Raw genomic sequence first — 12,738 nt, forward strand, 5'->3', positions numbered from 1 at the left:
ATTTTGGATTACCACAGGACAATGCTCACCCTTGTATCCTCTCCTTCTTGGCTGCTTCGTGGTTATATTTCGACACACTGCATTTAGCTATAGGCTGAACACATTCTGAATAGTTCAATGTCATGCAAACTGTGAAATGCCTGACTCAAAGAAGGTTAAGGCATGGGAGAGACTGAAATGTGGATTTAGAGTGTAGGATCAAGAGAAAGGGTGGGAGAGAATCTTGTTGAAAGAACAGACTTACACTATAGTTTATGGCTGTCTTCTCCTAAGGTCCTTCAGTGAATCCAGAACAATCTCAGTTTATTCTACTGAAGAGGCCTAATCTCACAAGTGCAAAGCTGGCTGCATCACTGGAACGGTTTGGACTTTCTCTCCAAATGAAGTAAGGCCTTCCTAATCCAAAATCTAATATTTCATTTTAAGACATATGTTCTACACAAGTGTTTGTCTTCTTTATCTGCTGTATCCTAATCCAAAATCTAATATTTCATTTTAAGACATATGTTCTACACAATTGTTTTTCTTCTTTATCTGCTTCATAACTTACATAGATCAAATCGTACATTAAGCAGTGGCATAGTTCTTGCATAATTAGAGGCCAATATGAAGAAGGTGGTCTCCCAAATGACACCTTGCTAGAGACATATTAGTTGTTTCTTTAAAAACTGTTGCTGAACCACTGATAGAAAGCATATGGCTAATTCCTGGATGAAGGTGTGAATACGCTGGTCATGCCAGGTCATGTCATGACCATATTATGAGATCTCTGACTACGTCACTGGTGGTGATCTCAGTGAATTCTGAGTATCCATTGGTTCAACAGTTGCACCAAAGGCAGGGTAGCATGCAAAGTGGGCTTTAGGTTCTTTTGGCCCAGTTCAACAAACATTTTAGCTTTTAAGAAGCCACTCCCCAAAGTTTGGTTTCTGAAAAAAAATTCAAGTGCCCCTGATGCATTTGGAGCTTCTTTCAGTGCATCTGTTATTTCCATTGTTTCCAGTTTGAGAATGTCAGGCTAATCCTGGTGGTCCTGAACAGGAAAAATGTACATTGGAAGGACCGCCCTGAATAGAGTTGGCCTAGTGATATATATCGACTAAAAGCCCTGCGGTGTCTGAACTGTCATTCAAAGGTTTCCAATGGTGGAGCTGACTTAAAGGAGCACGTTTTAAGAAAGGAGTATGGCTAATAAACGTTTATGAGTGTTAAAAATATATATACCAAGGTGTATTGATGAATCAGTGGGTGTATGAATGCCTATGTCGATGATTCAGTTGGTGGGCGATTGACTGTATAAGTGAGTAATTAGGTGTCTCAGTGAATGTATAAGTCACTGATTAGGTTGACTAAATGTCCGTATCAGTCTGTCAGATGGTGTCTAAGTAGAAGTATGGGTTGGTGAGTTGGTACATGAGTTGGTGTATGTGTGATTGATTGGTTGTCTGAGTACCTGTATTGGTGTATGAGTATCTGTATGGGTGAGTGAGAGGGTGTGTGAGTGCCTGCATGGATGAGTGAGTGGGCAATTCAGTGGGTGCATGGGTTGGTGAGTATGTAAGAGAAGGGCTGTATAAGTGACTGAGTGTGTGTATGGCTGCCTTGGTGAATGAATGACCGTGTCAGTGGCATATGGGTGATTAATTGCACATATGAGCACTGCCGTTGATGAGTTCCTCCCCTTGTCACTTAAGAACTCCTCATTTCATCAACCTCCTGCACCCTGGTTTTCTGACGATTTAAAGCACATGAGATCCAACTGTAAGACCTTTGAAAGGAAATGGAGACGTTCTTACTCTGCTTCCCGTAAAGTGGCCTATAAGGAAGTCCTCAGAGACTGCCATAACCAATGCAAAATGGCCAGAGCTGCCTATGTTGCTAATACGGTCACGAACGCCCAAAATTGTCCTCGTACTCTTTTCTCTGTTGTGAAAAAACTAACAGGAGCGGACTTGGTACCGGCTCCCCCTGCCCTAGATGAGGCCCAATGCAATTCAATTGCAGAATTTTTTATAGCAAAAGTGGAACGTATCCACGACTCATTGAGTCTTCCTAAATCTGATGATGCGTTGCTGCCAGAGCCAGTATTGACCTCAGATTATCTGCCTTCTTTGACGGCCAAACTTATAGATTGGTCACCTTTTGACAATGCTTTCTTTTTTTCCTGTCTGAATAGCATCAAATCTGGCTCCCCACGCGACCCGGTACCGGCCAAAATTTTAAAACAACTCGATCTTGGTTCGCGCCGCGTGCTAATGCAACTTCTCAATTCCTCATTATCTGAGTCATATGTTCCACAGGAGTGAAAACATGCCATGATTGTTCCTTTACTGAAAAAGGCTGGAGCTGATGTTGCCAACTTATCGAACTTCAGGCCAATCTCATTACTTCCCGTTCTTTCAAAGATCCTGGAAAGACATATTAATACGCAACTAACCCATCTTGTTGAGAGCTTGGGATTCTTACATCCGTCTCAGTCAGGCTTTAGAGCTCATCATTCCACCGAAACCACACCTCTAGGAGTTACCGAGAGTCTGCAACACAGTGTCGATCGCGGAGAAACATCCGCTCTCATTCTTCTTGATTTGAGCGCGGCGTTCGATACTGTGTCTCATTCCATCCTTCTTGCGACTCTTCGGTCCCTGGGAGTGGAGGGCGCTGCTCTAGCCTGGATAGCCTCTTTCTTAAGTGGCCGTACTTTTCAGGTCTTTTCAGCCTCTGCCTCCCCTATAATTTGTCCATCGGCGTACGGCATTCCCCAGGGGTCTATACTTAGTCCCTTACTATTTAATATTTATGTGAGACCCCTGGCCACCATCGTGGAGGATGCCGGTCTCACTTTATACTCTTACGCCGACGATACACAAATTATCTTTTCTCTCTCTAACAAGGAGTGCAATGAAACTTCTGCCTTGAAAGTAGGTCTGACTCGAGTTTCCGATTGGATGAAGAGCAATTTCTTGAAATTAAACGGTGACAAGACCGAGGTTGTGATACTGGGCAGGGGTAAGTATCTTTGGGGCCCCCACCATTGGCCCAAGGATATGGGATCTACCCCTCAGCCCGCCACTGTAGTACGCAATCTCGGGTTCCTCATTGATGATAAACTCACAATGAGACAGCAGGCTGTGAAGGTGGCCGCTATTTGTTTTGCCACTTTGAGATCACTCCAAAAAATCCTGTGGATGTTGCCCCCTTCCACACAAAGAACCGTGGTCCAGGCATTGGTTGTTTCACGCCTGGACTACGGCAACGTTCTCTATCTTGGAGCCGATCTGACAACTATAAAGAAACTCCAGGTTGTTCAGAATGCGGCTGCCCGGCTCCTTTGCAATGTCCCTAGGAGAACATCCGCCTCTCTGGCACTTCGTGACCTTCACTGGCTCAAAATCCAGAGCCGAATTAAATTCAAAGCCCTCTGTCACGTTTTTAAAATTAAACAAGGCTCAGCCCCCAAATATCTTCAGGGCCTAGTTCAGGCCTATGAGCCAAGTCGAAATCTGCGATCCTCAGGGAATGGTGATTTTCCGTTCTCAGATTTAGGCTAGTTAAAATGGGAGGCCGCTCTTTTTCCCATCTGGGTCCTAAATTTGGAATTTTCTTCCTGTGACCATGAAGACGGAAACCAATCTTTTTCGTTTCCGCAAGGGACTTAAAACTTGGCTTTTTCAGCAGTGATTAGAAGCTACTTATCCGTAAAGCCAGCATATTTATCTCTTCTTCTTTAGTCTGTCCCTGGGCGCCGGGAAACCCACTGCGGGTAGCTGTGCGCATTACAAGTTTAAATAAATAAATATGAAAGGAAGTATAGGTGAGTGCTGGAGTATATGAGTGACTGTATGTGTGAGTGAGTGACTGCGAGAGTGGCTGTATGAGTGTGTGTGTGCTTGTGTCAGTGACTGTGTAGTTGAGTGAATATATGTTAGTATCCATATGAATAAGTGAGTAGGTGTGTGTATAAGTGTATAGGTGAGTAAATGGCTGCCTGATTGACTCTATGGGTGAGTGAGTAGGTGTGTGAGTAGCTCTATGAGTGACTGACAGTATGTGCGTGGCTGTATGGCTGTATGAGTGGATATTTCAGTGGCTGTATTAGTGAGTGAGTTGGTGTATGAGTGGCTCTATGCGTAACTGAGAGGATGTGTGTGTTTGTATACCTATGAATGAGTGAGTGTGTGTGTAAGTACTGGTATGGGTGTGTCAATGGTTTTGAGAATAGTAGTTTGGAAGTTGGAGTGGGTGTATGAAATACTACACGGGGATGTGAGTGGGTGCATCAGAGATTCCTTGGATGATATAATCATTAATGTCATTTGAGATATCATCAGTGATGTCACTGACCATGTCATGACTGATGTAATATGTGAGGTTAGAAGCAGTGCATTGCGCAGGAACAAGTTATAGTTAGCTCAGCTAACCAGAACTGCTGAATGTCTCAGGTTTTGTATGAGTGAAATGTCAGCATAATTATAACGTCCCTGTAACCATTGGTTTTTTCAGTGAATTTCTAAGGTTTTTTAAACTCTATTTCCTAACTATAAAGGCTCTGTAACCTTTGTTTTTCAGTACATTTCTAAGGTTTTTTAAATGCTATTTTTCAACTATAATGTACCTGGAACCTTTGGTTTTTCAGTGAATTTCTAAGGTTTTTCAAATTCTTTTTCCTAACTATAATATCCATGCAACCTATGATTTTTTAATTGAATTGTTATGATTTTTACATTGTATTTTGTGTGGATGTATGACGTTACAACGCATACTTTTACCACGCATACCTTTACAACGCGGTTTTTACCACGCATACCATTACAACGCATAGCGCTTAGAGGTGCTGGATAGTGGTAAGTATAATTTTCTATTCCAACTCCAGTCCCCGTGGACACTAGGGAAGGTGTTGGATAGAAAATTAAACTTATTACCTATCCTAGAGCGCCCCCCAGCGCAATGCGTTGTAATGGTATGCGTGGTAATACCTGCGTCGTAATGGTAGTGCGTTGTACAAAATTCGTTGTAAACGTTACATACCATTTTGTGTCTATAATGGCTCTAGAACATGTATTTTTATAACCTTGTATATTTTTCTGTGGATTAATAAGAGTAGTTTTTTTCTTTACATCTTTTATATTTGCGGCGACGCCGCGATGATCACAATCACGTGGCGAATTTGCAAAACAAAAGCAGACATTCAACAACCACCACCACATGATTTTTTTAAACTATTAGAATACACACATTACTCAAAAAATACTGTGATCAGGGGGGAACATGGCGGCCGGCTAAGGAGGCGACCCCGAGCGCTCGTCTCTCCTGCTACTGCATTCATGTCTAAAAAGGACTAAGCCAATCGAATTGCTAGTGCGGTTTTGTTTTCTCATACCTGCGTCTTTACTCGGGTTGTTGCCAGGCATTTTTCTCCCTCTCCGTGGAGGAATGATCGCATCATACCGCCACCGGAGATGCCCTGGGAAGCGCGGCCGTACACACACAGGTTTCCGTGGGTCCTGGCCGCCCAATCACTTCGACGAAATAGGAGTGTAGTTGCACGCATCTGCCTCCGGGGACAAAGTAGCAGAGTCAGTACAAGCATGCAGCCTTGGGGAACTGCTCCACAACCAGTATTGGAACCCCCAAAAGAGTGCCCGTGGCTGAAGAAGAACCCAAGGCACCGGGAAAGCCACCTTTAAAACAGCAAAGGAGGAAGACAGAAGGCAAGCAGAAGGCTCCTCCAGTGGTAGAAGCTCAGAAGACTAACAGATACGCTTTAAGGAACCAAGGTAAAGGGATTGTTGAAACCCAAGTGATGCAGGAGGAGCAGAGGGGTGGGAAAATAACCCCTTCCCGCCATTTCTCCTATATTTCGCATACCTTGTTCCCCCTTAGGAGTACTCTCTCAAGTCCACTCCCTTAAACATCCTCATAGGAAAAGAAGAGGTACATTTACTCCAGCTACAGTGAAGGGGGGGCAAAGGTTAAGATAACGCCCTCGTTGAGGACCTATTTTAGCGAAAGTGTAAGCACATCTGCCCGAGCTATGGGGTCCCAGACCCCCCGAATGGCAATAATACTATGAGACAACAACTGGACGGGGAGACACTGATTCCAGCAGAGATACCTTTGGCTAATATGTACCAAGTCCTAGAAGAGGCTATTTCACCTTCGGGCCTATGACCATGGAGAGTGAGACTGTGGTGGCGGGGCCTCCACCAGGCACGGGGGCTGCTATACATACTCTGGGACAGGAGAATATTGGGAAATTATTGCAAAACCTTTCCATAAAGATAACAAACAGATTTGCAATGTCGGAATCAAATCAACCCACAATCTGTACCGCCTGTGAGAGTTTGGAGAAAAAACTCACTGACTTGACGGACAGAATAAGGAATTTAAAAACCTCCACGGAAGATATGAGAAAGGAGGTAGCAGGAAACAGCAAAGAAATACAATGCTGCAAAGAAAAAGAGAAAGCTCTACAGGAAAAGAATGAGATGATAGAGAACAATACTAGAAGGAATAACTTAAGGTTCCTCAATGTGGGAAAGGAAGGTGAGAACTTGAAAGGGTTTGTCATAGACCTGATTAAAGAAATAGTACCAGAAGTCAGGGATCTAGATCTCGCTCAAGACATTCAGCGGATACACAGAGATCTCTTCAGACGGAACCCTGTTTCCTGGCTGAAAGACTGCTGCAGCTACTGCCAATTGCAAAAGAAACAATTGATGGATGGAATGCTGGACAATGCAAACATTCACCCCCAGTCACAAAGATCTGGGTTTAATCCATCATTTTTTTGCTCACCACACCACCTGAGTTTGGACCCAGCCATACGCAAATCAGTCTTGACCCTGTTCCTTGTGGGAACAGTCCAGCCCGAACTGCCAAACTAGGTCCTCCCTGGATCGGAAACAAGCATCCTGGGACCGGTTTCAGGGCCTCACCCTTCTTCAGCCAGGCTAGCTTGCATCCAGTGGTGTAGTAAGCACGGGACCCACGTCTGGGCATACCCTTCCCACTTAGGGTGACATATGCAAAAGAAACAATTGATGGACGGAATGCTGGACAATGCAAACATTCACCCCAGTACAGAGAGCTGGGCCTAAATCCATAGTTTTTTTGCTCACCATGCCATTCCAGTTTGAACCCAGCCATATGCAAATCAGTCTTGACCCTGTGCCCCATGGGAACAGTCCAGTTCGAACTGCCAAGCCAGGTCCTCCCTGGACCGGAAACAAGCATCCTGGGACCGGTTTCAGGGCATCACCCTTCTTCAGCCGGGCTAACTTGAATACAGTGGTGTAGTGAGCACGGGACCCACGTTTGGGCATACCCTTCCCACTTAGGGTGACATATGCAAAAGAAACAATTGATGGATGGAGTGCTGGACAATGCAAACATTCACCCCAGTCACAAAGATCTGGGTTTAATCCATCATTCTTTTGCTTTCCACACCACCTCAGTTTGGTCCCAGCCATATGCAAATCAGTCTTGACCCTGTTCCTTGTGGGAACAATCCAGCCCGAACTTCCAAGCCAGGTCCTCCGTGGACCAGAAACAAGCATCCTGGGACTAGTTTCAGTAGTGTGACGTGAGTCCCATGCTCTCCATGCCACTGGAGTCAAGCTATCCTGGCTGATGAGGGCTGAAAGCCCGAAACCGGTCCTAGGATGCTTGTTTACAGTCCAGGGAGGACCTGGCCTCACAGTTCGGGCTGGACTGTTCCCATTGGGCACAGGGTCAAGACTGATTTGCATATGGCTAGGTCCAAACTGGAATGGCATGGTGTGCAAAAAAATGATGGATTTAGGCCCAGATCTCTGTTCTGGGGTGAATGTATGACATTGTTCTGCATTCTGTCAATCAATTGTTCTTTTTGCATTTGTCACCCCGAGTGGGACGGGTATGTTCAGATTTGAGTCCCATGCTCTCCATGCCACTGGACTCAAGCTATCCTGGCTGATGAGGACTGAAAGCCAGAAACCAGCCCTAGGATGCTTGTTTCCAATTCAGGGAGGACCAGGCCTCGCAGTTCAGGCTGGGCTGTTCCCATTGGGCACAGGGTCAAGACTGATTTGCATATGGCTTGGTCCAAACTGGAATGGCATGGTGTGCAAAAAAATGATGGATTTAGGCCCAGATCTCTGTTCTGGGGTGAATGTATGACATTGTTCTGCATTCTGTCAATCAATTGTTCTTTTTGCATTTGTCACCCCGAGTGGGACGGGTATGTTCAGATTTGAGTCCCATGCTCTCCATGCCACTGGAGTCAAGCTATCCTGGCAGATGAGGGCTGAAAGCCTGAAACCGGTCCTAGGATGCTTGTTTCCAGTCCAGGGAGGACCTTGCCTCGCAGTTCGGGCTGGACTGTTCCCATTGGGCACAGGGTCAAGACTGATTTGCATATGGATGGGTCCAAACTGGAATGGCATGGTGAGCAAAAAAACGATGGATTTAGGCCCAGATCTCTGTACTGGGGTGAATGTATGACATTGTTCTGCATTCTGTCCATCAATTGTTCTTTTTGCAGCAGCTACTGCCAAGACAGGAATTTAAATCCCTCCCCAGGAAGTGTGTACACTTCCAGGAGTCAGAAACAAAGGCCTGGGCTGGATGGACATTTGCTCCTGGGCAGGTGGGAAAAATAGGTAATCAGAAGGGGTATACCACCAGAAGGATAGCCACACCCCTAGGGTGGGTGTCCTGGTCTGTACCGCTATGGAAGGTTTCTGCTATTTTTAAAAGTGGCAGAATAGAGAGTTCTGGGTAGAAAAGATGACACACACACACCCAGATGTGGGCACCTCAAGGGCTGATTAGCCACTGGGGCTAGTAGCTCATTGGCTACTTGCAACCACACCCTTAACGCCCCTACATTTAAAAATGATGGGGCACCCCTGGCATCTGAATCTCAGTTCTGATTTAAATTGCAACAAAAGGCAAAGAAGAGACTGCGTCTGCGACTACAGGACCTGCACAAAACAAAGGCGTGATACTCTGCACCTGTGGCAACCATCCTGATACTACATGACTGAGACTCATCCCGGACCAAGGAATGTCTCCCCCAGGCAAAGGGATTCTTTAGAGAGCCAAAAAAAACCTCCATACTCCCTTGGACTAGTGGTACTAGTCCCCTGCAGTCCGCAGGTAAAAGCCACATCCTGGAACCAGATAATCCATAACTCCGGTTAAACTTATTCAAATGTCTTCTTGGTGTCTAAATTTATATACAAATCTGCTTTATTTTTATAAATTGGTGCCAGATTTCTTTTGAGTTTTTTCAATTACTTATCGTCCATGTTGGTACTCTGAAATGCTTAACACATGTTCCTCTAGTGAAGTCTGATTGCTCTTTGCCACACTACCAGGACTGAGCGATGGATTTACTATTATGAATCCAAGGACAATGTTTGGGGTATTCTGAGAGTATTACACATTGAAGCCTACCAGCCTCACAGCATAATGCTGCACATTTCTACACATGCCTATTGCACAAATATCATACTTATTACCCTCAGCTGAGGAGTGATTTGCTCCAGTAGAGAAACTCTGCAGGGCAGACTGCAATTGTCAAAGACCAACCAATACCCCCAAGTAAAAAAACTAACTATAGTAACACCAATACTATCCTTTCAAGCAGCCAGTAAAGCAAGAATTCCAAACTCATGTTTATTTCACATCCGCTGAGTGGAACGAGCTGTGAATCAGGTCAGTGCATGTACACAATTTGAATACAATCCTGCATTAAAGACACAAGAGTTCTTACAACATCAACATGTTATTCCTGAAGCCCACCCAGAAGACATTTTCATGAATAGCATACCGTTTTTATACTGCTGGATAATCACAGACCGCAACAGGCACACAACTCTGTTATGTGTGCAGTAGTGCAAGGCAGATTTGAGGGTTCAGAATTAGAAAATTGGAAAAATACATATAAAGCCCTTGTAGCTTAACTACGCATAGTGCGCAGTGCATAAGAGGCTGTTGGATAATGGAATTGTATACATCTGTGCGGAGACCCTGCCATTCTTGAAAACTTCCTTTGATTCATTATGCATCAGATCATTAACGGAATGCCATTATTCCATCGTCAGATTAAATTCTTCCTTATTTAAAATGTTAAAAAAATAGCCTCACTTGTATTCCTTTTTTTTAACAGAATGCATTTCGGGTTATTTGCTTATGGGGTCATTTAAACGAATCTATGACAAAATATGGAATACAAAAATATCTACATACAAAAATATCGCAACAAAAATATCGATTACAACAATATCGACATCCTATCTCTAACAAGGTAAGTACAAAAATATCGAAAACAATATATAGATATCAAAAATGTTGTTTAAATAAAATATCGTTTTTTTAATTAAAAAAATGTAATATTAATAAAAGAATACTTATAAATGTAATAAACATAGTTAAAAAGATATTATAATATTTAAAATTAATAAATTATGTAATAAAAACAACTAATTGTAATAATAAAGATATAATACATAGTATATTCTTCATTAATAATAACTCTAAAAAACGTATTGTAATAACTTATAAATAAATGAAAATATAATAAATTACAAATAAATGTATATACATAAAATAATAATATACATAACAATTAATTAAAATGTAAAACAAATTGAAAAAAGGAAGTAAATGTTGGATAGCGTAGGGGTAAAAATTACTATTCCCACTCCAAAGACTGCAACAGTAGAGAAAGTGTTGGATAGCTTAGGGGTAACAATTACTATTCCAACTCCAGAGAGTGCAACAGTAGGGAAAGTGTTGGATAGCGTAGGGGTAACAATTACTATTCCCACTCCAGAGAGTGCAACAGTAGAGAAAGTGTTGGATAGCTTAGGGGTAAAAATTACTATTCCCACTCCAGAGAGTGCAATAGTAGGGAAAGTGTTGGATAGCGTAGGGGTAAAAATTACTATTCCCACTCCAGAGAGTGCAACAGTAGGGAAAGTGTTGGATAGCTTAGGGGTAACAATTACTATTCCCACTCCAGAGAGTGCAACAGTAGGGAAAGTGTTGGATAGCGTAGGGGTAAAAATTACTATTCCCACTCCAGAGTGTGCAACAGTAGGGAAAGTGTTGGATAGCATAGGGGTAACAATTACTATTCCAACTCCAGAGAGTGCAACAGTAGGGAAAGTGTTGGATAGCGTAGGGATAACAATTACTATTCCCACTCCAGAGAGTGCAACAGTAGGGAAAGTGTTGGATAGCGTAGGGGTAAAAATTACTATTCCCACTCCAGAGAGTGCAACAGTAGGGAAAGTGTTGGATAGCATAGGGGTAGAAATTGCTATTCCCACTCCAGAGAGTGCAGCAGTAGGGAGCGTGTTGGATAGCGTAGGGGTAAAAATTACTATTCTCACTCCAAAGAGTGCAACAGTAGGAAAAGTGTTGGATAGCGTAGGGGTAACAATTACTATTCCAACTCCAGATAATGCAACAGTAGGGAAAGTGTTGGATAGCGTAGGGGTAACAATTACTATTCCCACTTCAGAGAGTGCAACAGTAGGGAAAGTGTTGGATAGCGTAGGGGTAAAAATTACTATTCCAACTCCAGAGAGTGCAACAGTAGGGAAAGTGTTGGATAGCGTAGGGGTAAAAATTGCTATTTCCACTCCAGAGAGTGCAACAGTAGGGAAAGTGTTGGATAGCGTAGGGGTAAAAATTACTATTCCCACTCCAAAGAGTGCAACAGTAGGGAAAGTGTTGGATAGCGTAGGGGTAACAATTACTATTCCCACTCCAGAGAGTGCAACAGTGGGGACAGTGTTGGATAGCATAGGGGTAAAAATTACTATTCCCACTCCAAAGAGTGCAACAGTAGGGAAAGTGTTAGATAACGTAGAGGTAAAAATAACATACTTATAAATAAATAAAAAATGTTTAAATAATAAAAAACGTAACAATTACATAAATATAAACCATTTACAAATATCAATACATAATTATCAAAAACATGATTAGCAATAAATAATTACCTAAAAACATTAATAAAACATACTATTTAATAATATGTAATTACCCATTAATAATTAATTAACAATTATATAATTAACCAAATATTTAATAAAAAAACATTATTACTTGATTACATTTAAACTACTTCCCACCCTATTCTCCTATAAATCCACAACCCGCTACAGAACATATTTATCAATTAATCAATTAATAAAAATTAATTACCAATTAATTAAAATTAATTACCAATTAATTAAAATTAATTTATATTTCCTAATAATTAATAATTAATCTATACTACTATTATAAAGGAAGAACTTTGAACCTTTGAGGCGGGTAAACTCGGGAACCACAGCTCCAATCCACACACCCGATACATCGTTGTAATCGTCAGGGTGTGCAGATGGACATAGGCTATATAAACGTAATAAATATACGTTATTTAAAAAATTTACCCCAAAAAAAAGTAGTCCCTTGGAAGAAGCGACGTGCCCGTGCCCGTGCCCGACGTGAGGAGCGCAGGGAGGAGCGGCGTCCAGGAGCGCGAGGAGGACAGGCGGACATGGCACAGGGAGGAGCGGTGAGGAGCGGCGGACAGGCGGTGATGAGCGGCGGATAGGCGGGGAGGAGCAGGGAGCGGCGGATGAGGTAGGTTATTTATTTATTTTTTTAGGAGCGGTGAGCGGCAGAAAAATAAAACAAAAATGAAAATCGTGAGCAAGAGGAAACAAACGGAGCATTACAAAAGTGAGCCAAACGGTG

Source organism: Lissotriton helveticus, chromosome 5_1, assembly GCF_964261635.1.
Source record: "Lissotriton helveticus chromosome 5_1, aLisHel1.1, whole genome shotgun sequence".
Lineage (NCBI taxonomy): Eukaryota > Metazoa > Chordata > Amphibia > Caudata > Salamandridae > Lissotriton > Lissotriton helveticus.